The sequence below is a fragment of the Eptatretus burgeri genome, chromosome 3 (genome assembly GCF_056783735.1).
Source record: "Eptatretus burgeri isolate ZD-2024b chromosome 3, Ebu_testis_v1, whole genome shotgun sequence".
Classification (NCBI taxonomy): Eukaryota; Metazoa; Chordata; class Myxini; order Myxiniformes; family Myxinidae; genus Eptatretus; species Eptatretus burgeri.
In genome coordinates, this window is record NC_140963.1 from 36052048 (window position 1) to 36079191 (window position 27144).

At 40.5% G+C, this 27144-nt stretch overlaps 1 long non-coding RNA gene across 1 annotated transcript in view; it reads left to right on the forward strand.

Moving 5' to 3' along the window:
- LOC147029686 (uncharacterized) overlaps positions 1-15934 on the forward strand; it is a 43670-nt gene extending 27736 nt beyond the window's left edge. Inside the window, exons 2-4 of the long non-coding RNA XR_015055737.1 lie at positions 12472-12592; positions 15071-15217; positions 15523-15934. This is a non-coding gene — a long non-coding RNA (uncharacterized LOC147029686). The remainder of the gene's footprint in view (positions 1-12471; positions 12593-15070; positions 15218-15522) is intronic.
- The last annotated feature ends 11210 nt before the right edge of the window (positions 15935-27144 follow it).

The following is a 27144-nucleotide window of genomic DNA, read 5'->3' on the forward strand; positions in this document are numbered from 1 at the left end:
TGTGTGTGTGTGTTTTTGCATGTGTTCGTTTTGGTGTGTGCATGTCTTTTGGTGTGTGTTTTTGCATGTTCATTTTCGTGTGTTTTAGCATGTGTTTGTTTTGGTGTGTTTGCATGTTTTTATTTTGGTGTGTGTTTTAACATGTTTGTTTTGGTGTGTGTTTTTACATGTGTTTGTTTTGGTGTGTGCTTTAGCATGCGTTTGTTTTGTTGTGTGTGTTGGCATGTGTTTGTTTTGGTGTGTGTGTTTTAGCACGTTTGTTTTGGTGTGTGTGTTTTTTTAGCATGTGTTTGTTTTGGTGTGTGTTTTTTGCATGTGTTCGTTTTGGGGTGTGTGTTGTTTGCATGTGTTCGTTTTGGTGTGTGCATGTGTTTTGGTATGTGTTTTTTCATGTTTTCGTTTTGGTGTGTGCATGTGTTTTGGTATGTGTGTTTTTGCATGTGTTCATTTTGGTGTGTGTTTTTGCATGTGTTCCTTTTGGTGTGTATGTTTGCATGTGTTCGTTTTGGTGTGGTTTGCATGTGTTCGTTTTGGTGTGTGTGTTTTTGCATGTGTTCGTTTTGGTGTGTGCATGTCTTTTGGTGTGTGTTTTTGCATGTTCATTTTGGTGTGTTTTAGCATGTGTTTGTTTTGGTGTGTGTCTGCATGTTTTTATTTTGGTGTGTGTTTTAACATGTTTGTTTTGGTGTGTGTTTTTACATGTGTTTGTTTTGGTGTGTGCTTTAGCATGCGTTTGTTTTGTTGTGTGTGTTGGCATGTATTCGTTTTGGTGTGTGTTTTAGCATGCGTTTGTTTTGTTGTGTTTTAACATGTGTTCGTTTTGGTGTGTGTGTTTTAGCATGTGTTTGTTTTGCTGTGTGTGTTTTAGCATGTGTTTGTTTTGCTGTGTGTGTTTTAGCATGTGTTTGTTTTGGTGTGCGTGTTTTAGCATGTGTCTGTTTTAGTGTGTGTGGGTGTATGCATGTCTTTATTTTGGTGTGTTTTAACATCTGTTTGTTTTGGTGTGTGTTTTAACATGTGTTTGTTTTGGTGTGTGTGTTTAGCATGTGCTTGTTTTGGTGTGTGTGTTTTAGCACGTTTGTTTTGGTGTGTTTTTTAGCATGTGTTTGTTTTGGTGTTTGTGTGTTTGCATGTGTTTATTTTGGTGTGTGTGTGTTTTAACATGTTTGTTTTGGTGTGTGTTTTAACATGTGTTTCTTTTGGTGTGTGTTTTAGCATGTGTTTGTTTTGGTGTGTGTGTGTTTGCATGTGTTTATTTTGGTGTGTGTTTTAACATGTTTGTTTTGGTGTGTGTTTTAACATGTGTTTCTTTTGGTGTGTGTTTTAGCATGTGTTTGTTTTGGTGTGTGTGTGTTTGCATGTGTATTTTGGTGTGTGTTTTAACATGTGTTTGTTTTGGTGTGTGTTTTAGGATGTGTCTGTTTTGGTGTGTCTTTTTGCATGTGTGTGTTTTTGCATGTGTGTGTTTTTGCATGTTTGTTTTGGTGTGTGTGTTTTAGCATGTGTCTCTATTGGTGTGTGTTTTAGCATGTGTCTCTATTGGTGTGTGTTTTAGCATGTGTCTGTTTTGCATGTGTGTGTTTTTGCATGTGTCTCTATTGGTGTGTGTGTTTTAACATGTGTTCGTTTTGGTGTGTGTTTTAGCATGTGTTTGTTTTGGGGTGTGTGTTTTTTAGCATGTGCTTGTTTTGGTGTGTGTTTTAGCATGTTTGTTTTGGTGTGTGTGTTTTAGCACGTTTGTTTTGGTGTGTGTGTTTTTTTTGTTTTTTTTAGCATGTGCTTGTTTTGGTGTGTGTGTTTTAGCATGTTTGTTTTGGTATGTGTGTTTTTTAGCATGTGCTTATTTGGTGTGTGTTTTAGCACATTTGTTTCGGTGTGTGTTTGTGTTTTTTTTTTTAGCATGTGCTTGTTTTGGTGTGTGTGTGTTTTAGCATGTTTGTTTTGGTGTGTGTTTTTTTTAGCATGTGTTTGTTTTGGGGTGTTTTTAGCATGTGTTTATCGTTTGTGTGTTTTAGTATGTTTGTTTTGGTGTGTGTGTTTTTGCATGTGCTTGTTTTGGTGTGTGCTTTAGCATGTTTGTTTTGGTGTGTTTTTTTTAGCACATGCTTGTTTTGGTGTGCATGTGTCTGTTTTTAGTATTCGATTGTCATGTGTGTGTCTGTGTGTGTTTTAGTATGTTTGTTTTGGTGTGGGTGTTTTCGCATGTGTGTGTTTTTGCATGTGTTTGTTTTGGTGTGTGTGTTTTTGCATGTGTCTGTTTTGGTGTGTTTGTGTGTGGGCATGTATTCGTTTTGGTTTGTATGTTTTTTGCATGTGTTTGTTTTGGTGTGTGTGTTCGTTTTGGTGTGTGTGTGTTGGTTTGGTGTGTGTTTGCACGTGTTTGTTTTGGTGTGTGTTTTTTGCATGTGTTCGTTTTGGGGTGTGTGTTGTTTGCATGTGTTTGTTTTGGTGTGTGCATGTGTTTTGGTATGTGTGTTTTTGCATGTGTTCATTTTCGTGTGTGTTTTAGCATGTGTTTTTATTTTGGTGTGTGTGTGTTTGCATGTGTTTGTTTTGGTGTGTGTGTGTTTTAACTTGTGTTCGTTTTGGTTTGTGTTTTAGCATGTTTGTCTTGGTGTGTGCGTTTTACCATATGTTCGTTTTGGTGTGTGTTTTAGCATGTACGTTTTGGTGTGTGTTTTAGCATGTCTTTGTTTTGGTGTGTGTTTTAGCATGTCTGTTTTGGTGTGTGTTTTAGCATGTCTGTTTTGGTGTCTGTTTGCATGTGTTTATTTTGGTGTGTTTTAACATGTTTGTTTTGGTGTGTGCTTTTACATGTGTTTGTTTTGGTGTGTGTTTTAGCATGCGTTTGTTTTGGTGTGTTTTAACATGTGTTCGTTTTGGTGTGTGTTTTAGCATGTGTTTATTTTGGTGTGTGTGTTTTAGCATGTCTGTTTTGGTGTGTGTGGGTGTATGCATGTCTTTATGTTGGTGTGTGTGTTTTAACATCTGTTTGTTTTGGTGTGTTTTAACATGTTTGTTTTGGTGTGTGTGTTTAGCATGTGCTTGTTTTGGTGTGTGTGTTTTAGCACGTTTGTTTTGGTGTGTGTGTGTTTTTAGCATGTGTTTGTTTTGGTGTTTGTGTTTGCATGTGTTTATTTTGGTGTGTGTGTGTGTATGTGTGTGTGTGTTTTAACATGTTTGTTTTGGTGTGTGTTTTAACATGTTTCTTTTGGTGTGTGTTTTAGTATGTGTTTGTTTTGGGGTGTGTGTTGTTTGCATGTGTTCGTTTTGGTGTGTGCATGTGTTTTGGTATGTGTTTTTCATGTTTTCATTTTGGTATTTCTGTTGTTTGCATGTGTTCGTTTTGGTGTGTGCATGTGTTTTGGTATGTGTTTTTGCATGTGTTCATTTTGGTGTGTGTGTTTTTTGCATGTGTTCCTTTTGGTGTGTATGTTTGCATGTGTTCGTTTTGGTGTGTGGTTTGCATGTGTTCGTTTTTGGTGTGTGTGTATTTTTGCATGTGTTCGTTTTGGTGTGTGCATGTCTTTTGGTGTGTGTTTTTGCATGTTCATTTTGGTGTGTTTTAGCATGTTTGTTTTGGTGTGTGTGTTTGCATGTGTTTATTTTGGTGTGTGTTTTAACATGTTTGTTTTGGTGTGTATTTTTACATGTGTTTGTTTTGGTGTGTGCTTTAGCATGCGTTTGTTTTGTTGTGTGTGTTGGCATGTATTCGTTTTGGTGTGTGTTTTAGCATGCGTTTGTTTTGTTGTGTTTTAACATGTGTTCGTTTTGGTGTGTGTGTTTTAGCATGTGTTTGTTTTGGTGTGTGTGTTTTAGCATGTGTCTGTTTTGGTGTGTGTGGGTGTATGCATGTCTTTATTTTGGTGTGTTTTAACATCTGTTTGTTTTGGTGTGTGTGTTTTAGCATGTGTCTGTTTTGGTGTGTGTGGGTGTATGCATGTCTTTATTGTGGTGTGTTTTAACATCTGTTTGTTTTGGTGTGTGTTTTAACATGTGTTTGTTTTGGTGTGTGTGTTTAGCATGTGCTTGTTTTGGTGTGTGTGTTTTAGCACGTTTGTTTTGGTGTGTGTTTTTTTAGCATGTGTTTGTTTTGGTGTTTGTGTGTTTGCATGTGTTTATTTTGGTGTGTGTGTGTGTGTTTTAACATGTTTGTTTTGATGTGTGTTTTAACATGTTTCTTTTGGTGTGTGTTTTAGCATGTGTTTGTTTTGGTGTGTGTGTGTGTGTGTTTGCATGTGTTTATTTTGGTGTGTGTGTGTTTTAACATGTGTTTTTGGTGTGTGTTTTTGGATGTCTGTTTTGGTGTGTGTCTTTTTGCATGTGTGTGTTTTTGCATGTGTGTGTTTTTGCATGTTTGTTTTGGTGTGTGTGTTTTAGCACGTGTCTCTATTGGTGTGTGTGTTTTAGCATGTGTCTCTATTGGTGTGTGTTTTAGCATGTGTCTGTTTTGCATGTGTGTGTTTTTGCATGTGTTTGTTTTGGCATGTGTCTCTATTGGTGTGTGTGTTTTAACATGTGTTCGTTTTGGTGTGTGTTTTAGCATGTGTTTGTTTTGGGGTGTGTTTTTTAGCATGTGCTTGTTTTGGTGTGTGTGTTTTAGCATGTTTGTTTTGGTGTGTGTGTTTTAGCACGTTTGTTTTGGTGTGTGTGTGTGTGTTTTTTTTTTTAGCATGTGCTTGTTTTGGTGTGTGTGTTTTAGCATGTTTGTTTTGGTATGTGTGTTTTTTAGCATGTGCTTATTTTGGTGTGTGTGTTTTAGCACATTTGTTTCGGTGTGTGTTTGTGGTTTTTTTTTTTTAGCATGTGCTTGTTTTGGTGTGTGTGTTTTAGCATGTTTGTTTTGGTGTGTGTTTTTACATGTGTTTGTTTTGGTGTGTGCTTTAGCATGCGTTTGTTTTGTTGTGTGTGTTGGCATGTATTCGTTTTGGTGTGTCTTTTAGCATGCGTTTGTTTTGTTGTGTTTTAACATCTGTTCGTTTTGGTGTGTGTGTTTTAGCATGTGTTTGTTTTGCTGTGTGTGTTTTAGCATGTGTTTGTTTTGGTGTGTGTGTTTTAGCATGTGTCTGTTTTAGTGTGTGTGGGTGTATGCATGTCTTTATTTTGGTGTGTTTTAACATCTGTTTGTTTTGGTGTGTTTTAACATGTGTTTGTTTTGGTGTGTGTGTTTAGCATGTGCTTGTTTTGGTGTGTGTGTTTTAGCACGTTTGTTTTGGTGTGTGTTTTTTTAGCATGTGTTTGTTTTGGTGTTTGTGTGTTTGCATGTGTTTATTTTGGTGTGTGTGTGTGTTTTAACATGTTTGTTTTGATGTGTGTTTTAACATGTTTCTTTTGGTGTGTGTTTTAGCATGTGTTTGTTTTGGTGTGTGTGTGTGTGTGTTTGCATGTGTTTATTTTGGTGTGTGTGTGTTTTAACATGTGTTTTTGGTGTGTGTTTTAGGATGTCTGTTTTGCATGTGTGTCTTTTTGCATGTGTGTGTTTTTGCATGTTTGTTTTGGTGTGTGTGTTTTAGCATGTGTCTCTATTGGTGTGTGTGTTTTAGCATGTGTCTCTATTGGTGTGTGTTTTAGCATGTGTCTGTTTTGCATGTGTGTGTTTTTGCATGTGTTTGTTTTGGCATGTGTCTCTATTGGTGTGTGTGTTTTAACATGTGTTCGTTTTGGTGTGTGTTTTAGCATGTGTTTTGGGGTGTGTTTTTTAGCATGTGCTTGTTTTGGTGTGTGTGTTTTAGCATGTTTGTTTTGGTGTGTGTGTTTTAGCACGTTTGTTTTGGTGTGTGTGTGTGTTTTTTTTTTAGCATGTGCTTGTTTTGGTGTGTGTGTTTTAGCATGTTTGTTTTGGTATGTGTGTTTTTTATCATGTGCTTATTTTGGTGTGTTTGTTTTAGCACATTTGTTTCGGTGTGTGTTTGTGGTTTTTTTTAGCATGTGCTTGTTTTGGTGTGTGTGTGTTTTAGCATGTTTGTTTTGGTGTGTGTGTGTTTTTTTTAGCATGTGTTTGTTTTGGTGTGTGTTTTTAGCATGTGATTATCGTGTGTGTGTTTTAGTATGTTTGTTTTGGTGTGTGTGTTTTTGCATGTGCTTGTTTTGGTGTGTGCTTTAGCATGTTTGTTTTGGTGTGTGTGTTTTTTTTAGCACGTGCTTGTTTTGGTGTGCGTGTGTCTGTTTTTAGCATGTGATTGTCATGTGTGTGTCCGTGTGTGTTTTACTATGTTTGTTTTGGTGTGGGTGTTTTCGCATGTGTTTGTTTTGGTGTGTGTGTTTTAGCATGTGTGTGTTTTTGCATGTTTGTTTTGGTGTGTGTGTGTTTTTGCATGTGTCTGTTTTGGTGTGTTTGTGTGTGGGCATGTATTCGTTTTGGTTTGTACGTTTTTTGCATGTGTTTGTTTTGGTGTGTGTGTTCGTTTCCGTGTGTGTGTGTGTTGGTTTGGTGTGTGTTTGCACGTGTTTGTTTTGGTGTGTGTGTTTTTTGCATGTGTTCGTTTTGGGGTGTGTGTTGTTTGCATGTGTTTGTTTTGGTGTGTGCATGTGTTTTGGTATGTGTGTTTTTGCATGTGTTCATTTTCGTGTGTTTTAGCATGTTTTTATTTTGGTGTGTGTGTGTGTGTTTGCATGTGTTTGTTTTGGTGTGTGTGTGTTTTAACATGTGTTTGTTTTGGTTTGTGTTTTAGCATGTTTGTTTTGGTGTGTGCGTTTTAGCATATGTTCGTTTTGGTGTGTGTTTTAGCATGTTCGTTTTGGTGTGTTTTAGCATGTCTTTGTTTTGGTGTGTGTTTTAGCATGTCTTTGTTTTGGTGTGTGTTTTAGCATGTCTGTTTTGGTGTGTGTTTTAGCATGTGTCTGTTTTGGTGTCTGTTTGCATGTGTTTATTTTGGTGTGTTTTAACATGTTTGTTTTGGTGTGTGCTTTTACATGTGTTTGTTTTGGTGTGTTTTAGCATGCGTTTGTTTTGTGTGTGTTGGCATGTATTCGTTTTGGTGTGTGTTTTAGCATGCGTTTGTTTTGGTGTGTTTTAACATGTGTTTATTTTGGTGTGTGTGTTTTAGCATGTGTCTGTTTTGGTGTGTGTGGGTGTATGCATGTCTTTATGTTGGTGTGTGTGTTTTAACATCTGTTTGTTTTGGTGTGTGTTTTAACATGTGTTTGTTTTGGTGTGTGTGTTTAGCATGTGCTTGTTTTGGTGTGTGTGTGTTTTAGCACGTTTGTTTTGGTGTGTGTGTGTGTTTTTTAGCATGTGTTTGTTTTCGTGTTTGTGTTTGCATGTGTTTATTTTGGTGTGTGTGTGTGTTTTAACATGTTTGTTTTGGTGTGTGTTTTAACATGTTTGTTTTGCTGTGTGTTTTAACATGTTTGTTTTGGTGTGTGTTTTAACATGTTTCTTTTGGTGTGTGTTTTAACATGTTTCTTTTGGTGTGTGTTTTAGCATGTGTTTGTTTTGGTGTGTGTGTTTTAGCATGTGTGTGTTTTGGTGTGTGTGTTTTAGCGTGTGTGTGTTTTTGCATGTGTCTGTTTTGGTGTGTGTGTGTGTGTGTGTGTGTGTGTGTGTGTGTGTGTGTGTGTTGGCATGTATTCGTTTTGGTGTGTGTGTGTTGTTTGCATGTGTTCGTTTTGGTGTGTGTGTTTGTTTTGGTGTGTGTGTTGGTTTGGTGTGTGTTTGCACGTGTTTGTTTTGGTGTGTGTGTGTGTTTTTGCATGTGTTCGTTTTGGTGTGTGCATGTCTTTTGGTGTGTTTTTGCATGTTCATTTTGGTGTGTTTTAGCATGTGTTTGTTTTGGTGTGTGTGTTTGCATGTGTTTATTTTGGTGTGTGTTTTAACATGTTTGTTTTGGTGTGTGTTTTTACATGTGTTTGTTTTGGTGTGTGCTTTAGCATGCGTTTGTTTTGTTGTGTGTGTTGGCATGTATTCGTTTTGGTGTGTGTGTTTTAGCATGTGTTTGTTTTGGTGTGTGTGTTTTAGCATGTGTTTGTTTTGGTGTGTGTGTTTTAGCATGTGTCCGTTTTGGTGTGTGTGGGTGTATGCATGTCTTTATTTTGGTGTGTTTTAACATCTGTTTGTTTTGGTGTGTGTGTTTTAGCATGTGTCTGTTTTGGTGTGTGTGGGTGTGTGCATGTCTTTATTTTGGTGTGTTTTAACATCTGTTTGTTTTGGTGTGTGTTTTAACATGTTTGTTTTGGTGTGTGTGTGTTTAGCATGTGCTTGTTTTGGTGTGTGTGTTTTAGCATGTTTGTTTTGGTGTGTGTTTTTTTAGCATGTGTTTGTTTTGGTGTTTGTGTGTTTGCATGTGTTTTTTTGGTGTGTGTGTGTTTTAACATGTTTGTTTTGGTGTGTGTTTTAACATGTGTTTCTTTTGGTGTGTGTTTTAGCATGTGTTTGTTTTGGTGTGTGTGTTTGCATGTGTTTATTTTGGTGTGTGTGTTTTAACATGTGTGTGTGTGTTTTAGGATGTGTATGTTTTGGTGTGTGTCTTTTTGCATGTGTGTGTTTTTGCATGTGTGTGTTTTTGCATGTGTTTGTTTTGGTGTGTGTGTTTTACCCTGTGTCTCTCTTGGCGTGTGTGTGTGTGTGTGTTTTAGCATGTGTCTCTATTGGTGTGTGTTTCAGCATGTGTTTGTTTTGGGGTGTGTGTTTTTTAGCATGTGCTTGTTTTGGTGTGTCCGTTTTAGCATGTTTGTTTTGGTGTGTGTGTTTTAGCACGTTTGTTTTGGTGTGTGTGTGTGTGTTTTTTTTTAGCATGTGCTTGTTTTGGTGTGTGTGTGTTTTAGCATGTTTGTTTTGGTCTGTTTTTTTAGCATTTGCTTATTTTGGTGTGTGTGTTTTAGCACGTTTGTTTTGGTGTGTGTGTGTGTGTGTGTGTGTGTGTGTGTGTGTGTGTTGTAGCATGTTTGTTTTGGTGTGTGTGTGTTTTTTAGCATGTTTTTATTTTTTTTTTTTGGTTGTGCTTGTTTTGGTGTGTGTGTTTTTAGCATGTTTGTTTTGGTGTGTGTGTTTTTGCATGTGCTTCTTTTGGTGTGTGTGTTTTTGAATGTGCTTGTTTTGGTGTGTGTTTTAGCATGTTTGCTTTGGTGTGTGTTTTTTTTAGCACGTGCTTGTTTTGGTGTGCGTGTGTCTGTTTTTAGCATGTGATTGTCATGTGTGTGTCTGTGTGTGTTTTAGTATGTTTGTTTTGGTGTGTGTGTTTTAGCATATGTTTGTTTTGGTGTGTGTGTTTTAGCTTGTGTGTGTTTTTACATGTGTTTGTTTTGGTGTGTGTGTGTTTTTGCATGTGTCTGTTTTGGTGTGTGTGTGTGTGTTGGCATGTATTCGTTTTGGTTTGTATGTTTTTTGCATGTGTTTGTTTTGGTGTGTGTGTGTTTGCATGTGTTCGTTTTGGTGTGTGTGTGTTCGTTTTGGTGTGTGTCTGTGTGTTGGTTTGGTGTGTGTTTGCACGTGTTTGTTTTGGTGTGTGTGTTTTTGCATGTGTTCCTTTTGGGGTGTGTGTTGTTTGCATGTGTTCATTTTGGTGTGTGCATGTGTTTTGGGGTGTTTTTTTTCATGTGTTCGTTTTGGTGTTTCTGTTGTTTGCATGTGTTCATTTTGGTGTGTGCATGTGTTTTGGGGTGTGTTTTTTTCATGTGTTCGTTTTGGTGTTTCTGTTCTTTGCATGTGTTCGTTTTGGTGTGTGCATGTGTTTTGGTATGTGTGTTTTTGCATGTGTTCATTTTGGTGTGTGTGTGTGCATGTGTTTTGGTGTGTGTGTTTTTTGCATGTGTTCGTTTTGGTGTGTATGTTTGCATGTGTTCGTTTTGGTGTGTGTGTGTGTGTGTGTGTGTGTGTGTGTGTGTGTGTTTTTCCATGTGTTCGTTTTGGTGTGTGCATGTGTTTTGGTATGTGTGTTTTTGCATATGTTCATTTTGGTGTGTGTGTGTGTGTGTGTGTGTGTGTGTGTGTGTGTGTGTGTGTGTGTGTGTGTGTGTGTGTGTGTGTGTGTGTGTGTGTGTGTGTGTGTGTGTGTGTGTGTGTGTGTGTGTGTGTGTGTGTGTGCGCGCGCGCACGCGCGCGCTTTCCAATGTCTTTTAAAAGAATTTTTTGCATGCTCATTGCTCGTGGAAGAGCGAGGACACAGATCAGGACACGATATAACAAAGGGAGCAGGAGGAGAAAGGGGACACACCAATAGCAGGGTGGAGAGAGAAAGTATATGGAGATGGACAAACAAGGGATGCAGGTCATGATGAGGTTGGTGTAGGGTATAATGCAAAGTGTGTATAAGATGGATACATGAGCATAAATTTGGGAGGGGTGGAGGGTGGCTTCATGGTGGCAGTCTTCATCATGTCTTTGTATGCAGGATGATCTGAGATGATGTTGAACGGCTGATTTGAAGACCTGTATGGAAGAATGAGAATGAAGAGTGTGGAAGGTGGTTCCATGGGTGGAAAAAAAAAAGAGGAATAAATGAATGGTTGGTGAACCATGTGGGTCCCTCAGATACCTGGGGAAGCCAAAGCATGAGAGGGCAGAGGGTGCATGACCAGAAATGAGGCAGAAGAAGACAGAGAGACCACCCACCTGTTGCCGATGGTGACATGATAGGCCCATAGACTCAGCTTCATCGTGAGAGATTACAATGACATTGAAGCCCTTTGTTTCTATGGCGTCAAGCAGAGCAATATTTGAGGCAGTAGAGCCAACCATAGTGGAGAGCAGTATTACATCGAGCTGTGGATGAAAGCCTTGCAGGTGGATCGGAGCTCATGTGCTCCACAGAATGACTTTGCAGGATGGAGGATGCCCAGTCGGCATCTGGCTTTGGAGGCCAACTTTGAAATGTGGCTTCTTCAAGAGATATCATGGCTGAGAGTGAGAGCTTGATTGACCAAACCTCCTTGAGAGGGTTATTGAGAAAGTGGATGGGAGGGTTTGCAGTATGGTCCTTTCAGAGAGGCAGAGAGACAGAGAGAATGTGTGGGATTTCTCAAGATTGAAAGACATATTCCAAGTGCTTGATCACATTGTGATTTTGTCAAGGTCTGATGAGAGGGAAGAGGCTGCAGTCTGCCTCTGAAGGATGAGAGATGTCACAGAAGAGAGTGGAGTCATCTGCAAAGATAATTTTTTCCAGAGAGTCAATGAGATCATTGATGAAGATTAGGAATAATCTTGGGCCTAGAACACTTCCTCGGGCGACTACAGCCTTGACAGGGAGAGGAGATGAAAGGGTTCTGTTGAGCCACATGTTGTCTCCAAGAGTGGAGGAAGTCAGTAATCCAAGAGTGGTTTTGGCCTTGGATTCCACAGGCAGACAGTTTGGAGAACAAGGCAGGATGCCGGACTGTATCAAAAGCTCGAGATATCTCCAGAGAGAAGGTCCTGATCTCATGTCTGATATTGAGGGCCTCCACCATTGTTGTGAGAGTAGAAGCAGCACGTCCAAGGTAGAGTTTCCAGGTCTGAATCTGAATTGATGATCTGAGATGAGGCTGTTGGAGAAAAGGAATGATTTTGTGTGAACTGCGATGATGGATTCCATAGCTTGCTGATGATTGGAAGTAATGAGACCAATTGGTCTGTAGTTAAGGTGATCAATTGTTGCACCTTCTTTATGTAATGTGATGTTGGCTGATTTCCAAGCAGAAGGAAGAAGCTATTTTCCAAGCAGGTGTGTGTTTTCGATGTGCTTTTGGCGTGTGTGTGCGTGTGTGCGTGTGTGCGTGCGTGCGTGCGTGCGTGCGTGCGTGCGTGCGTGCGCGCGTGTTTTTTACTCTTCATTTATTTGTTTCTTTTTTATTGCTTTATTTTACTGTTTCTCTCTTTCTTTATCTATCTGTCTCTGGATAGGTTATCTCTTCCCAATTGTTTTTGAATGAGGCTCACTTGGCTGTGCCTGGATGGGTTTGAGGGTAGAGGAGTAGCAGCTGAAACCCGAATCCGATCCCGATTCCTCCTGATGACTCCATCATTGCCTATTCCGGTTCCTTCTGATGGTTCCATCATTGCCTATTCCGGTTCCTTCTGATGGTTCCATTGCTGTAATTGATCTTTTCTTTGAATACATTAACCAGTTTCAGTAAAGTTGTGGTTGGAGCACCCACTCTGAATTCGTGAGGTTGGTGGTTTAAGTGTGACCCTGATCAAGTCATACCAAAGACTTAAAAAATTGTACGTGGTGTCTGATGCTCAGCTTTGGGAGGAGAGATGACAGAGGAACCCTGTTAGTTGGCATTCCTATTGGAGGTGGAGTGGAGGGGTGAGGGGGCAGATTTCTCCTGAATTACCTCATTGGCTACGGAAAGAAAAGTGATGTCACAAGATGGCATTGCGGGCACCCAGAGTGCCCCTGGGATCATTTACCACATCGTTTGAAGTCTTCGTTTGCTTGTGTATGTGTGTTTTGTGTCACAGCTCTTCCACATGTTTTAAACTTTGTAAAAAAAAAAATACAGTTTGATGCCAATTAAAATCACAGTTGTCGTCCATTTTTTTGACGTGAGTGCTGCAGTGGATGAGGGAAGGAAAGGAAGTTTCGGGGGAAGCAAGATGAGCTTTGTCGTTCAGCTCAAGGCTGCAGGCTCCTCAACACTTCACCAACATTGCATTATTGGAAATTTTAAGGTATTTTTCCAAGATGGAGTAATTACATGCATTCATTTCTGTGGTGTAAGTGTTTATCATTGAGATCATGGAAACCTCCACATTTTCGGCATTATTTGCTGAATGATTTTATTACACACGCCACTTGCCAAGTGCTAAGTTAGGACGCGATGACATTTAAACTCAGGAATTTGAGCTCAGAAGGCTAAGCTTCATGTTTTTTTTTTGTTGTTTTTTTGAAATCCCTGTATTTGAAGCTTTGGCTGTCATGCTGAACAGAAAAAATTGAACATGTGAGGAACAAAAGTAAAACACTTGTGTGACACACAAACACATGAAATCGGTACAAGTTTCCCTGTCTCATACTTCCACTAACTTCTTGTGTTTGAGTGTCACACAGATGAGAACTAAAAAACGAATTCGGAAAATATAAAACGACATTTAATTAAGTGAATTTATTCTTTAAAATGTATCGTCGTTCAGTTTTGTGCGGATACTCGCATACTTAAGTGGTGCGGTACCTTGTGTGGCCTATGATGGTGAATGTAATTCATTCACGTTACTTGTAATGGCTCGTTCCTTGATGATGAGGTGTGCCATACTCTGTTACAGAGTATCGGAGCTGCCGAATCAGTTTCTTGGCATGGGTTCTGCTGAGTGGTTTGTCATTGCCTTCCCAGCAGTTGGTCAGGGTAGGAATTTTGAAGTTGGTCAGTGTCGGCGAAAGGTCACCTACTGTTCATGAAGGACATTGGCAGATCCCTCATGTCCATCAACTAATGCTGTCAGATGGAACTCTCAAGTTAACGTCTATCTGATGGAGAGTGCACACATTGATGCCTCACCCTACCTGTTAAACACCTAGATGGGAGTTTATAGCTGTGCTGAGTTTTGTACTCAGGCTCAACAGCTCAGAGGCAAGTGTGCGTACCTCTAATCGGTCATCCTGCCAGCCCGCCAACCATTTAGTCACGTGCAAAATCGTTGTGAACATAATATAAGATTGAATCGTAAAACAGGGTACTGTATCTGAACAATCAGTGCGTCAGCCTTTGTTTTCTTCAAAAGCCCACAAACCCCTTTTGGCCCAAGGTCAAGGTAGATTTAATTATGTGCATGACATTGGCTCGACCTTAAAAATCCTTATTTGTTTGTAAATATTGGGAAGGAGAGAAGCAACCCTTGCTTTGGACCTCTGGTGACTCACTCAATCAGGATTCGAGATAATTTATTGTCCATGTAATAAAATATATAAATTTGACATCCACTGGCTCATTCTGAATTTTTGTATGGAGATCTAGCCTGGAGAACATGATGGCATCTCATTCATTACATTGAGTGAAACCTTTAAAATCAGCTTCTTTCATCAGAAGTGCAGGACAAATAATTAATCATCAAGTGGGTCACGGCACCTGGAAAATGGTGATCTACAAAACTGCAAAATTGTCCTCCCAATATACCTTGCTGGAAATAATTGAATGTTGATGTTGGCCTTCATTGGAACTTCACAAAAGTCAAATCCACCCATTTGTCTGCCATAAAATTTATACGGTCTTGTCCACTGTTTATCAAACAGCAATGGCATCATCATGAAAAAATTGACAAAACATCATAAAGCATGCCTGGTCTTATTTGTTTGTTTGTTTATTTATTTTATCTGTTTGTTTGGTCATTTAAAAAAAAAAATTTCTTGATTTATTGAGAAATTAAATACGATTTTTTTTTTTTCTAGATTGAACCTGAACAACTCTGTGCATGTCTCTTTTATTGATCTGAAGATATCTTTATAAATTCCAACAGCAAAGAGCAAACTAGAAAGCATCTGAAAATACAAAGCCCGTCCGCTTTGAATTCGGACTTCTTTTCCTTCCGTATGCTAAATGGTACTTTTGACCTTTTGACCAAATTATTAATTTGTCTTCTCCATATTCTCATAACAAAGCTTTATTGAAAATTTGATTACAAAAGCTCAAATGGTAAAAAAAGAGTTTCGGCCTGGACAGCACGCACGCACGCATGCACATGCACACGCACACACACAATCTCCCACTACGTGGAGGACAGATTAATAAAGGTGAGCTCAAACAGAGTTGTAATTTCAGTCCATGTGAGAATGAGAGTGTTATGACCTCATAAATCCACCATTTCAACCAAGTATAGGATTGTGTTTTGGGGGCACAAAAACGACCCAAAATGCAAATCGTGAAGCGGAATGTTGAGAAATACTTTCATTCCACGGATGCGTTAATTTTTCTGCAGAAAGTTGAATTGTGTCAATTGCTGTTGGGATTAAACATGTACCTGCATTCCAACTTTGTCACATAGGTACAGTGCAGGTGAGCACATCAATAGATACTAAGTTATTTTTTTCTTCCAATTTCTTCACAACAAGGATAATTTAGTTCAAAACATGTCGAATGACCTTCACCTGAATTATCTTTTGATCTTTATTACTCTCACTAATCTTGTTGATCTTTCATTGCATCCCATGTCCCCCAGTTTTATACTCTTACAGACTCGGTCAATTGGCTTTGACCGATCAGTTGTTCGACCTTTTCATCGGTCTCAAAAAATGAGTATGGAGATGAAAACAAGGAACGGAACAGGACAGATCAAGGGCGATCGGGCTGGCAGGATGCCATTGAGGTATGTGCCCTCACCTTTGACCTTGTATAGCTTGGGTTTGAATCTTGGCCAAGTTATAAACTCTCATTCTGGTGTTCCACAGGTAAGGGCAAGGCTTCTTTTTCTATTTCCGTATGCAGCACAGGGTTTCTGGGTAGCATCAATGGCTGAGGGTGCGGCCGTGCCGCTGATACAATGCTCCCTGCTGGTTAGGGTAGGAATTTTAAATTTGTTCATGCTGCCAGCGATAGGCATGTACTATAGAATACTCATATTTACTGTATATTTACTCATAAATACCCGTTCCTTCTCACCTTTTTGTGAAGGACTCTGTGGGATCTTGGAAGTCCAGTAACTGATGTTGGCAGACATGACAAGGGTGGGGCATCAATGTGTGTGTCGTCGTTCCTCAGAATGATACGACACCAGCACTGTCATTGGTGGAAGTTAAACAAACCGTGGTGTCCTTTGTAAATACACTGAAGAAATTGCATATTCTTGCCCTGACTGCTGGGAAGACAATGGCAAACCACCTCGCTGAACCCTTGTCAAAAGACTTCTTCGGCAGGACTGACGCACTGTGTATTGAGTATGGTTCGTTGATGATTATGATAAGGATGATATGTATAATGGACAACATGTTTCGCATCGTCTGCCATTGCAGAAGATAAATTTTCCTGCAATGTGCCCTTCATATCCATGCATTCGCCTTCTCTCTTTATTGTCGACAAACGTATTGCGAACACGAATCAATAATAATGAATTGCATATTTACTGTGTTTTCTTACTAGCTTAAAGGCCACCGTACACCAGCCGATGTTCATCGACACAACGCAACAAGACCGTCGCTGACAAATCGTGTACAATCTCATTTTGTTGTAGACTGCCGCACACTACGCAACTGTCGATGACACTGTTGTCGAAAACAAAATGGCAATGAAGAATAATTGCTTGGAGAGGATGAGGAGGGTGGAAGCTCTGAGCACTGCTGCCTTGGCACACGTGCTGGCATGTCGCCGACGGCATGCCAGGAGAAAGGAGCGGCTGTGGGTAAAGTCTTGGGTGCAGAGAAGGCCGGCTCTGGGAGCGGTTAACAAACTTGCTAGTGGAACTTGCTGTAGAAGATAAGGAAGCTCATATTTATGTTTACTCAAAAATAGCCATTCCTTCTGGAAACGTGCCACTGCAATTAAGCTCACATTCCCACTTCTTCATCTTCAAACCAGCAAAGACCGCTTTGAAAACGGACATCCTTATGATTAAACAACACAAATTTTTGTTCCAAGTTAATCGATTATCAGCTTTCCAACCACGTAAATCGATTACTACCTTTCAAATGGGACCATCTTACTATAATTCACCGTCTGTCTGTCTGTTCCCAGGTACCGCAAAAACGGCTGAACCGATCGCAACCATTTTTTGGGTGTGTCATCCTGGTACCCCTTGGAGTAAAATGGGCATAAATATAATAACATGACCCCCTTGACGGCTCCCGTAGGGAGTGGTTGCTTCTAGTTTTTATTATTCTATGACGGCAGGAACAGGGTACGGTAATCAGCAAACACTTTAACTGATGTTAGCTATGTCGACTGCCTTACACGGGACAGATGCATGACTTCCCGACAACTCATCGTAAAAGTTTGACTTGTTCGTGTCCAGCTTTTACGATGATCACTGATGCTCCTGAAAACCTTGTTGACGATGGTCGTCAACTGCCACACATTACACGATTATCGAAGATTTTCACAGGCAAAACCATCGCCAACTGTCTTGTCATGTTGCCTCGGCTAGTGTTTGGAGGGCTTGACAAAATATATGGCTGTTTCCTTGCTTCCTTGTCTCTTGTTTAAAATCTTAACTTATCTTTTCATTGCTGTAAAATGGCTTCATTGATCTCCAAGAAGTGGCTCACATGAGCACGCCGCTTAATGGATTTATCTTTTGAATGGCTATTTCAAACAGATGTAAAAGAACCATCAAGGGACCATTATTATTAGCTTATCTGGAATTGGAATTCCAGATATGGTGTTGTCATCATACACTGTCCATCCGTCCATCTCTTATTTTGACTTTTCCGGCCAAACTGCTGGGCCGATCCGGCTGAACTTTCACAGCAAGGTTCCGCTCCAGACTGGTAACGGGTATTACAAAGCTCGTTCAGGTGACGTGACTTTAAGAAGGTCAAAATGGCAGATTTAGTAAATTTGTCCTCCTTCTCCAGACCCACCAATCAGAATGTTACCAAATTTAGGTTACAACTTTAGGACAGGGCCCTGATATTAAATTGCAGATGTCATGCCGATCATGTGACCGGAAGTGTGTCAAAATGGAGGTCACGTAAATTCTTTCCAAAATCTTCTTCTCCAGGCCCACTCGTCAGGATGCTCCCAAATTTGGGTTATATTCGGCCGCGGCCCAGATTAGCTACAGGTCCAGTGGTCTGATGTTTTTCTCCACAAGTAACGGGCACTGAAATGCTCAGTTATATTCTATATCATGTGCAGCACGTTGCTGCTGGTTTGCATAATTTCTGGCTGGCAGTGCAGTGTATCATCGATGCATTTCCTCTTTACTGTAGAGCAGGAACTTGTAATTGGTTCAGGGTGCTGGCCATAGCTCATCTACTCTTCGGGAAGGACACCTGTAGGATACTTAAAGTTCAACAGCCAATGCTAGCAGACGGGACGCCAGTTTAACATCTATCCGAGGGACGACACACGCATTTATGTGTTGTCCTGCATGGGAAGCTGAGTTCAGATTCGAACCCAGGTTAGGGAACTCAGAGTTAAGTGTGCCGAGCTGTAATATATCCTGCCGACCCCAATCTGAGAGTTTAAATGTACAGCTCGGTGAGAGGGATAGAAAGAGTTGGTGAAAGCAAGTAAGACCGTGGCTTTGAAGAGGATGGTGATAAGCTGAGAACTTCAAGCACTGGAGGGAATATCATGATAAGATAGACATGGGGGAGGGGGGAGGATTCCATAGGGTGGAAGAAATATGTGAAAAAGGAACTCAGTAAGTCAGGTTATTTTACCAAGAAATCGCTGATGTTTGTTTTAATTCGAATATCCTCCTGGCTTTTGGCAGGAACCACAATTTTCCCCATCGGGGTTGTTTATTGTCTTTGCAAATACGTCACTTGTTGAAAATTTTCTTACAAATAAAATGAGTATGTGGGTGTTTTTTAGACCTACGTGGAGTATCTGACTAAACGTTTTATTTCATGTGATTATATTTATATATATATATATATATATATATATATATATATATATATATATATATATATATATATATATATATATATATATATATATATATATATTTCGAGCCAACATTATTGTGAGACTTCATATTAAAACATTTTACTTGTCATTTATTAGCCTGTTTGGGTGCTGAACGTCCGTCGTCCTGTCAGTCTTTTCTGTCCGTCCGTTGGTCGGTCGGTCTGTCTATCCCTCTGTCCGTATGTCTGTCAAACATCTCCACTTGAAAATGACTGGATAGATTTCGATCGTATTGGGCACATGCATGCAAAAAATTTGGGCATGAGGTAAGTCAAATGGTTTTGGGATTGGAGCCAAAAGTCATGGGAAACACGATTTTATTTCTAAATTTTGGCAATTAGTATATGTATATATAACAGGACGAAACAGTACACCATTATACAGGTAGTCGTCGACTTACGACCTATGCGACTTACGACCTATGCGACTTACGACTGTTTGACTTTCCGACCACTTTACGACCACGTAAAGTGGCCCCAAAAAAAAATTTTTTTTTTTTTGTATGTAAAATACACGTTGTTCGACTTGCGACCAAGTCGACTTACGACCGACTGGTCGGAACCAATTGCGGTCATAAGTCGAAGACTACCTGTATATGCTTTACCATCGGCACATCCAACATACCACCTTGAAGCATCCATATATATATATATATATATATATATATGTATATATATATATATATATATATATATATTGTTGCGGTTTTCGCGCCCGCCGGCGTGCTGACGGCCACGTAACTCGAATCGCGGCACGTCGCCCACCGGACGGACAATCCAGTCGTGACCCTCTCGGACTAACACCGGGAACCAGTCACGGGTGGACCTTTCGGTCTCACCGCGATCGAGCCAATCAGCCCCCGCGTGGGATAGGGTTGCTCGCCAAATTCGACCTACCTAAGTACCCACGCGGAGGGTAGACCGGGCGATCGCACCTCGCCGCAGGTCGACTTCGGACACGGGCCACTTAAGCGACCCGTTCCGTACTATCAGAATAACCGAGCGGTGTTATCGTCGACCTCGACGGTTCGATTAATTATCGGGCGTACTCAGCCCACTACCAACCCTTTACGTGAAGCAAGATGAGGGTTCAATGGGGGAAAAGACGAAGCGAAGCGGGAGAACAGTTCAACAATAAAGCACATTTATTCGCGGCACACGGGAAGCACACAAATACAATTCCACCAAATGCACACAAAAAAAAAGAAAACACAATTCCATTTACACAAAAAGCAAATATAAAAGTGAAAACACAGTGCAGAGCTAATACCGACTACCGAGCACACGGCAACACTTATACAATTCTACTTCACAGACGGCGCCGACAACACATACCCAAAACCAAGGAAAAGAATATCCTCAAGAATGAGGCGGGCCTGAGGCCGAGACCGGGTCGGGCCTACCCGTCTGGTGATGAGACGCGGAGCGGCGATGGCCCCGCAACCCGCGGGCCTCGTGGACGGTGTCTGGTAGGGGGTGGGAACGGGGCCCCCTTGGTCGCACTATCTCAGCGCGGGGGGAAACAGGAGGGGGTTGCTGATGCTCGGGGTATAGAGGATCTTTATCATCCCTGGTGTGCGTCTCCACCTCGGCCAGGTTGCGCTGCCGGCCTCCCTCGGGCGTGCAGCTCCTGGCACCGACGCGAGCACCCCCTCGTCCGACTCTCTTCAGCTTCTCCAGCCACTGCAGGCTTCGGGCTCCAGACTTCCACACTCGTCCCCTCCGTTCCGACTCCTTCTCGTTCTCGTTCTCCTTTTGCTGACTGACGAACACCGTCCTTTTATCCCCCCGTAACTTCGCCTTTGACCCCCTCCCTTTGACCTTTCACCTCGCTCCCCATTGGCCCGAGAAAAAGTGGGCGTGAAGGCTTTTTGATCCACAAATTTGCATATATCGATCGTTCTGGAGGCGGGGCCAAATCGCCCCTCGCTCACCGATTGGACGGCAAAAAGTGGGCGTGTGTCGTTTTTGATCCGTTTTTGAAGCACAAAATCCGTGATTTTGTACACGCTGTTCAACGTGCGCTCTGCACGAATCCAACACCGGTACCCACAGCGGGGCAAGAACGGTGGCGATGCTACGGTTGCGAGGTGTGACGTGAAGGTCGTGGCGGTTGTGGTGAAGCGGTGTTGTGGTTGGTGGTTGATGTTGTGGTTGTGATGGTAATCATGGCGGTTGGTCCAAAATAAAGATAGTAAAAGAAAAACGGCTATCCTGAAGAGTCGCAGCTCGCATAAATGACATGTATTCCCACTAGACAACGGGTTTGGGCCTAACTACACATATACTTGCCGAGATACCTCACCTAAGGGACCTGAATGGTGGTTTGCGAATCTGGTAACCACAACAATATATATATATATGTATATATATATATTTATATATATTGTTATATATATATATTGTTATATATATATATTGTTATATATATTGTTATATATATATATATATATTGTTATATATATATATATATATATATATATATTGTTATATATATATATATATTGTTATATATATATATATATATATATATATATATATATATTGTTATATATATATATATATATATTGTTATATATATATATATATATATATATTGTTATATATATATATATATATATATATATTGTTATATATATATATATATATTTTGTTATATATATATATATATATATATATTGTTATATATATATATATATATATATATATTGTTATATATATATTGTTATATATATATATATATATATTGTTATACATATATATATATATATATATATATATATATATATATATATATATATATATATATATATATTGTTATGAATCTACCGCCCAGCATGCAAATGACTGCTTTAGCTAATGGCGGCCGTCTCGCCCACCAGCCGGACAATTCAGTCGTGACTTTCTGAAACAACGCCAGAAACCAGTCACGGGTGGGTTTTTAATCCCACCACGGCCCAGACCGTATTCTACCTGCGCGAAATAGGGTCAATCGCCGAATATCGATATACCTAAGTACCCACCCAACCTACCGAGGGACCGTACCTCGGCGAAGGCCTGCTTGGACATGAACCGCTTAAGCGGTCCATTCTATTCTGGGATAACCCAGCGGGTATTATCGCCGGACCCGATTCTATTTATCGGTATTCAAAACCCAACTAGTATTCCAAGAGCAAGATAGCGGTTCAATGGGGGGAGAAAAGACTCGACGAACTGGTTAACATTCACACAAGCACATTTATTATTTTCCACACGTATACAGTCATGCAGGTATGGAATCAATAAAAGCAAGAGCAAAAAGCGCTACGACCGTCTATGAGCAATTATGTACAGTCACTTAACAGGTTTTACTTGCAAGACACGGCGCCACAACATGCATTCGAAAGCAAAACCCCAGGAAAAAGACCACCCCCATAGACAGGGGAGTCAGACTGGGCCCGTGGGCCTTTATATTGTGGAGCCGTGTAGACCACAGAGGCTCCGAGAGGCCGCGCAGGTTAACTTCCTTACTGGGCGACCCACGACACTCCTTCCCCACGGCAGCTAGCGTAACTGTGGTCCAGCCCAGGCCTAGTGGTACGGGCCCCGGCCGGCAATGCATGAGAGGAACGAACGGACCTTTGCTCTCTTAGAGTTGATGCTCTGTAAGAACCCGTCCGTTCCTCAGCGATGCTCAGACTGTCCCGAAGCCCGATCACCTCGGACCGTCTGGCCCTGGCGGGCGAGCTCTCTCTGGCTCGTACAAGTTCCGCAGCTCTGTGCAGCACAGCAGGCTTAGGCGCGCTCCCCGTTCGCGCTTCCTCCGTTCTCCTCAGCTTCTCCAGCTACTGCAGGCTTCAGACTTCCACGCGACTCCTCGACCTCTCCAGACTCCCTCCAGACTGGTTGAACTGGCGCTCTGCGCGGCCTTTTATAGGGCTGGTGAGACGAGATCTGATGTCCGCACTCTCAACTCTGACCTCTGACCTCTGCGCGGAAAGCGGACGTCGCGGAAATCACCGACCCTCTGGATCCGATTTTCCGAGAGCGAGCCGACGTGTTTGAAATCATCACCCTTCGGCCCCCATAGGCCCCGCCCATTTCTCTCCTGTGATCCGTTTTCCGAGGCGAAGCTTTTTAAGAGCGGACGTGTGTGGAATCACCGTTGCTTGTGCTCACAACGAAACCCCCCGCGTCGGTTTGCAGCGACGCTGTTCGCTGGGGACTCGCCGCGGCTGGTGCAAAGATGGTGTCGTTTCGGAGACGAAGGTGAGGCGATATTTGTGGTGTGGAGATGTTGACGGTTGCTGGCGGAGTGGTGAGGATGGCGTGGTTGTTGAGAGGCAGGTGTGGTTGTGGTTGTTGTGAAGCAGTTGATGAGAGTGATGTTGGTCGTTGGTCCAAAATAATGATAGTAAAGAAAAACGGCTAACTGAAGATTCACAGCCCTGATAACACAAATAATCCCCATTTAACAACGGTGGGGAAATCTAACTGAACACAGACTTATCGATCTAACTGAACTAAGGACCTTTATGGTGTTCTGCGAATTTCCACAGCTGTTACAATATATACACATTTAGTATCTATCTGCATTCCCAATACCAACATTGAATTATTTATTTGTATGTACTTCACCATCACCACTCCCGAATATCACCTTGAATTGTTGTGAACACTATGTAAACCTTACCATTTCCACAAACAACATATTTATTTATTTCATTATTTAAATGTAAAATATACACATCCCATTTTAAGAGGCCGCTGCGGTTCAGTGTCCTCGACAAGAACTTGCATCCTTGCTTACTTATCGAACCCATAACATATGTTCGTACACCATGATTCTGAATAGTACTTGGACTTAAGGGGCTGTCACACCTTGACGTTTTAGCCAGCGTATGGCAAGGTATCAAAATGTATGTAAAACGCTGGCGTACCTGAACTATTGATGTTTTTTAAAAAAAGTTTTGGGCGTATAATAACGTGTTGGACATATGCATAACGTATTGGTAACGTACACAGAAAGTTTCAATCACATATAGATAACTTGTACCAACGAATGCTGAGCGTGTTGTCGGCGTTCACAACATATGCCCAAAGATAGTCTAACTTATGCATAGCGCACGGCAGCGTATCGCTGACGATCACGTGGCGTAGGCTATTCATAGGCTGCGGCTCGACGATTTAACTCATAACCGCACTAGACATCGAAGTGTGAAGGCGCTGTCACACCTTGACGTTTTAGCCAGCGTATGCCGACGTATGAAAAATTTGCCGAACCAAGCTGGCACACGTCGAATACGTTATGGGTAAGTTTTGTATACGTCATCATATGCCGAGTACGTCGAGAAATTTTCCGCATGTTGAAAATTTCTCGATGTACTCGGCGTATGACACACGTTCCTCATACGCTGGCATAAGTTGTAGGCACGTTACGCGATCGTTGACACACGTCGACACACGTTACTTGTACGTTACTCATAAGTCGAAACACATCGAAGTAATGGTTATCAGTGTGTCAACGATCGCGTAACGTGCCTACAACTTATGGCCAGCGTTATGCGGAATGTGTGAGTCATCTGCTGGCATACGTCGAAAAATTTCAAGCATGGAAAATTTGTCTAACAGCTCGGCGTACTACGACGTATGCCAGCGTGCTCTTGACGTATACAAACTTACCCATAACGTATTCGACGTGTGCCAGCGTTTTAGCCAAATTTTTCATAAGTCAGGCATACGCTGGCTAAATCGTCAAGGTGTGACAGGGCCTTTATGAACAGCCAGGTGGAGCTTCTCCCCCCCCCACCCACTCTCCTTCACCAAAATTGAGGCTTATGGAAGAGTGAGGAAACAGAGTGATAAAAAGATAATGCACCGATTAAGAGAGGGTGAGTTGGGCAAAAAACAGGGGAATAAACGATCAGGAAAGGAGGGAAGGGAGGAAAAAAAACAACCAATGCAATCGAGACCCACAATGACACGCAAACGCAGCACACAAGCACAAAGGCTAGTGGTGTGTTGGTGCCTTGCTGGGGTGTGGCGAAAGCCTGGTGTGTTGGCGCAGTGGTTAGGGCAGCGGCTTGGGATCCAAAATGTCCAGAGTTCAAGCCCCGTTGGGCCACTGAATTAATACACCAGGGGGTTGACTCAGCCTGTCATCATTCCGTGGTCGGCAAAATGAGTACCAGTGCACTGGTAAGGGGGACACTGCATCAGCGGCAAAGCCGCGTCCCAACCAATGATGCGACCAGCAGCCACAGGATGCACTCAATAGAGATTTCCATTGCTTTCACACACCTTTTGGTAAGACTTGTATGCTTCAGCATAATCATTTTTTCCGCAATGAATTTCTAATTTATCTCTTGGATCAAATGTTCCATCTGGAGAAACGTGAAGTTGTTTCACCTTAGCATTATCACTCAATGCATTATTCTTATCAGCAGCATTATCACCATCTGTTTTTTTTTTTTTAATGATCCACAGATATCGTGGCTTTCCTTCCAGAACACCCAAATTACACGTGTAAGTGGTTTGGTTCAGTTTAATGTGTTGACTCCTCCTTTTAAGTTATGATATACTGAGTGGCTTCTTTGAGTAAAGTCTTCTATTCAACATCTCTTCTGTTTTAAGATTAGAAGTATATTCACTAATATACCAACTCATTTCATCAATTACAAATTTATTCTGCTCACCAAAAGCACTACCAACACCAAAAAGCAATCTATTTTCATTATCATTCCTTTGGAGTTGAAATCTAATTTTAAGACCATACAGAACTTTATCATGATCACAAAATCCAAATATACCTTTGAGAGGAACTGCCACAGTAAAACTATTATCTGCATTTGTATCATCATTATACATTCTTTTCCTTTGACTATATCCAGTGTCTGTGTTTGTTCTCGTTGACATATCAGGAATAAAACCTTCGACAGACCCCTTTCCCATTCTATCACGAAATGAATATAGTGTAAATTTCATCATTTCAGATGCAGCAGAGACATAATCAACCATTTCAACTTCTTGTGTTCCAATGCAGAAAAGAACACGATCAAACATTTTCCAGAAGAAATAATTTACGAGTGTAGCATTTGTGTTATTCGCAGCCTTAGTGAATGTGAATTTACACAACAAGAAACATTCGGCTAGATTCAAATAAGTTTGTTGATTATTTATTTCAAATTTTTTTTTCCATTTGCATTCCAGTCTGTTCCAGTTATTGCATTTACCTTGAAGTTGTCTTCTTTTATAGTGGAGTTTGAGATAACATCCAAATCATAAATACTATCAATTGCTTCCATACTTATATTTATTTAGGAAAAAAGATGTTAAAACTTTTGAAACCCTGAGCAAAGTATTTGAATTATTTTATTTCGTTTTTGGAGAGACAACTGAATTTTGCCTTTCTTAATTTCTTTTATTGCTTGTAATATATGAGATTCCTTTTGGGCATCTTTTATACTCTTTATAGTACCCGCTACATTTTCCACAGCAAAAGCAGTTGAACCAATTAGGTCTTTATGTTTAAGAATAGTTGAACCCATACCCATTAGAGTATCAATTATCCCATCTCCTTTTTTTTCTAAATTGATGTCCTACACTCCTTTGTCTCTTAGGTTTATAGTATCCTCCACCAAGATACATACCTTCACCCTTGTAGTATGGGGAAAGGAACATCCCATCCGCTGTAATTATTTTAGACTTTCCCAACTCGTGTTTCCTCACAGTAACCATCATATTTATTTCTTGGAAAACTTCATGGAGGTGAATTCTGATGGATATAATTTCTCCATTAAAATAAATCATGCGATTATCTTGGTCGGTTATCCTAAAATTTACTCTGTATATGGTTTTCCTGACACAGGTAGATAAACCAGATTTTTGGGTTCCATATTGAATTTATAACCAATTGGGGTTGAGTATGCGCTGAATGAAACTATTGTATTTGTTTTTATTCCATGATTATAAGCACCATCAATCAAATCACAGTGAATTAATACCGAATTTATTCCTGAGGATATTTGAATGACATTATCACTGTAAAACATCCCATTAGTTTCAGTCTTTTTTGAGGAGAAACCCAATAACTCTCTAAATGAATTATCAATTGTGAAATCAACCTTGTAGTTATTTTTTAAGTTTAATTCTTGATTTTGAAGTATGTTTTTGAATATCTATAACAATATTTTTTGGTTCATCACCCTGTTCTTTCATAAGACGAGCAATTTCGGAAGATATTTGAGAAATCTCATATGCTCTGGGTGAAACTTATCGTTTTGTACCCACTTCCCGGATATTAACTAAACTTGTCATTTTTGTCGGTGATATTAAATAAGGTATTATAAGTTTCCATGGACAATAAAGACTCCTCATATTCTTTTGTTGCATCAAGTTGTAGTGGGTATGGGAATGAAGATGTGTGGTCGCTTGTTGTGAAATTAAAACGAAGGATTGTGCTTCTCATCTTATTTAATATGAGATAAAATGTCTTTTTATTGGCATTTATTAATTATTTTTATGTTCATCAACTGGTCTAAAATGGCTGATGCTTCATTAAAACAATTATTTCCAGCCTTCTTACTACCTAACAACAATAACAGTATATTAAATCATTGCGATGGGTCATTTGAAAGAAAACTAACACCTGAACCAGGGATACTTAAGGCCTGAATAATGTGTT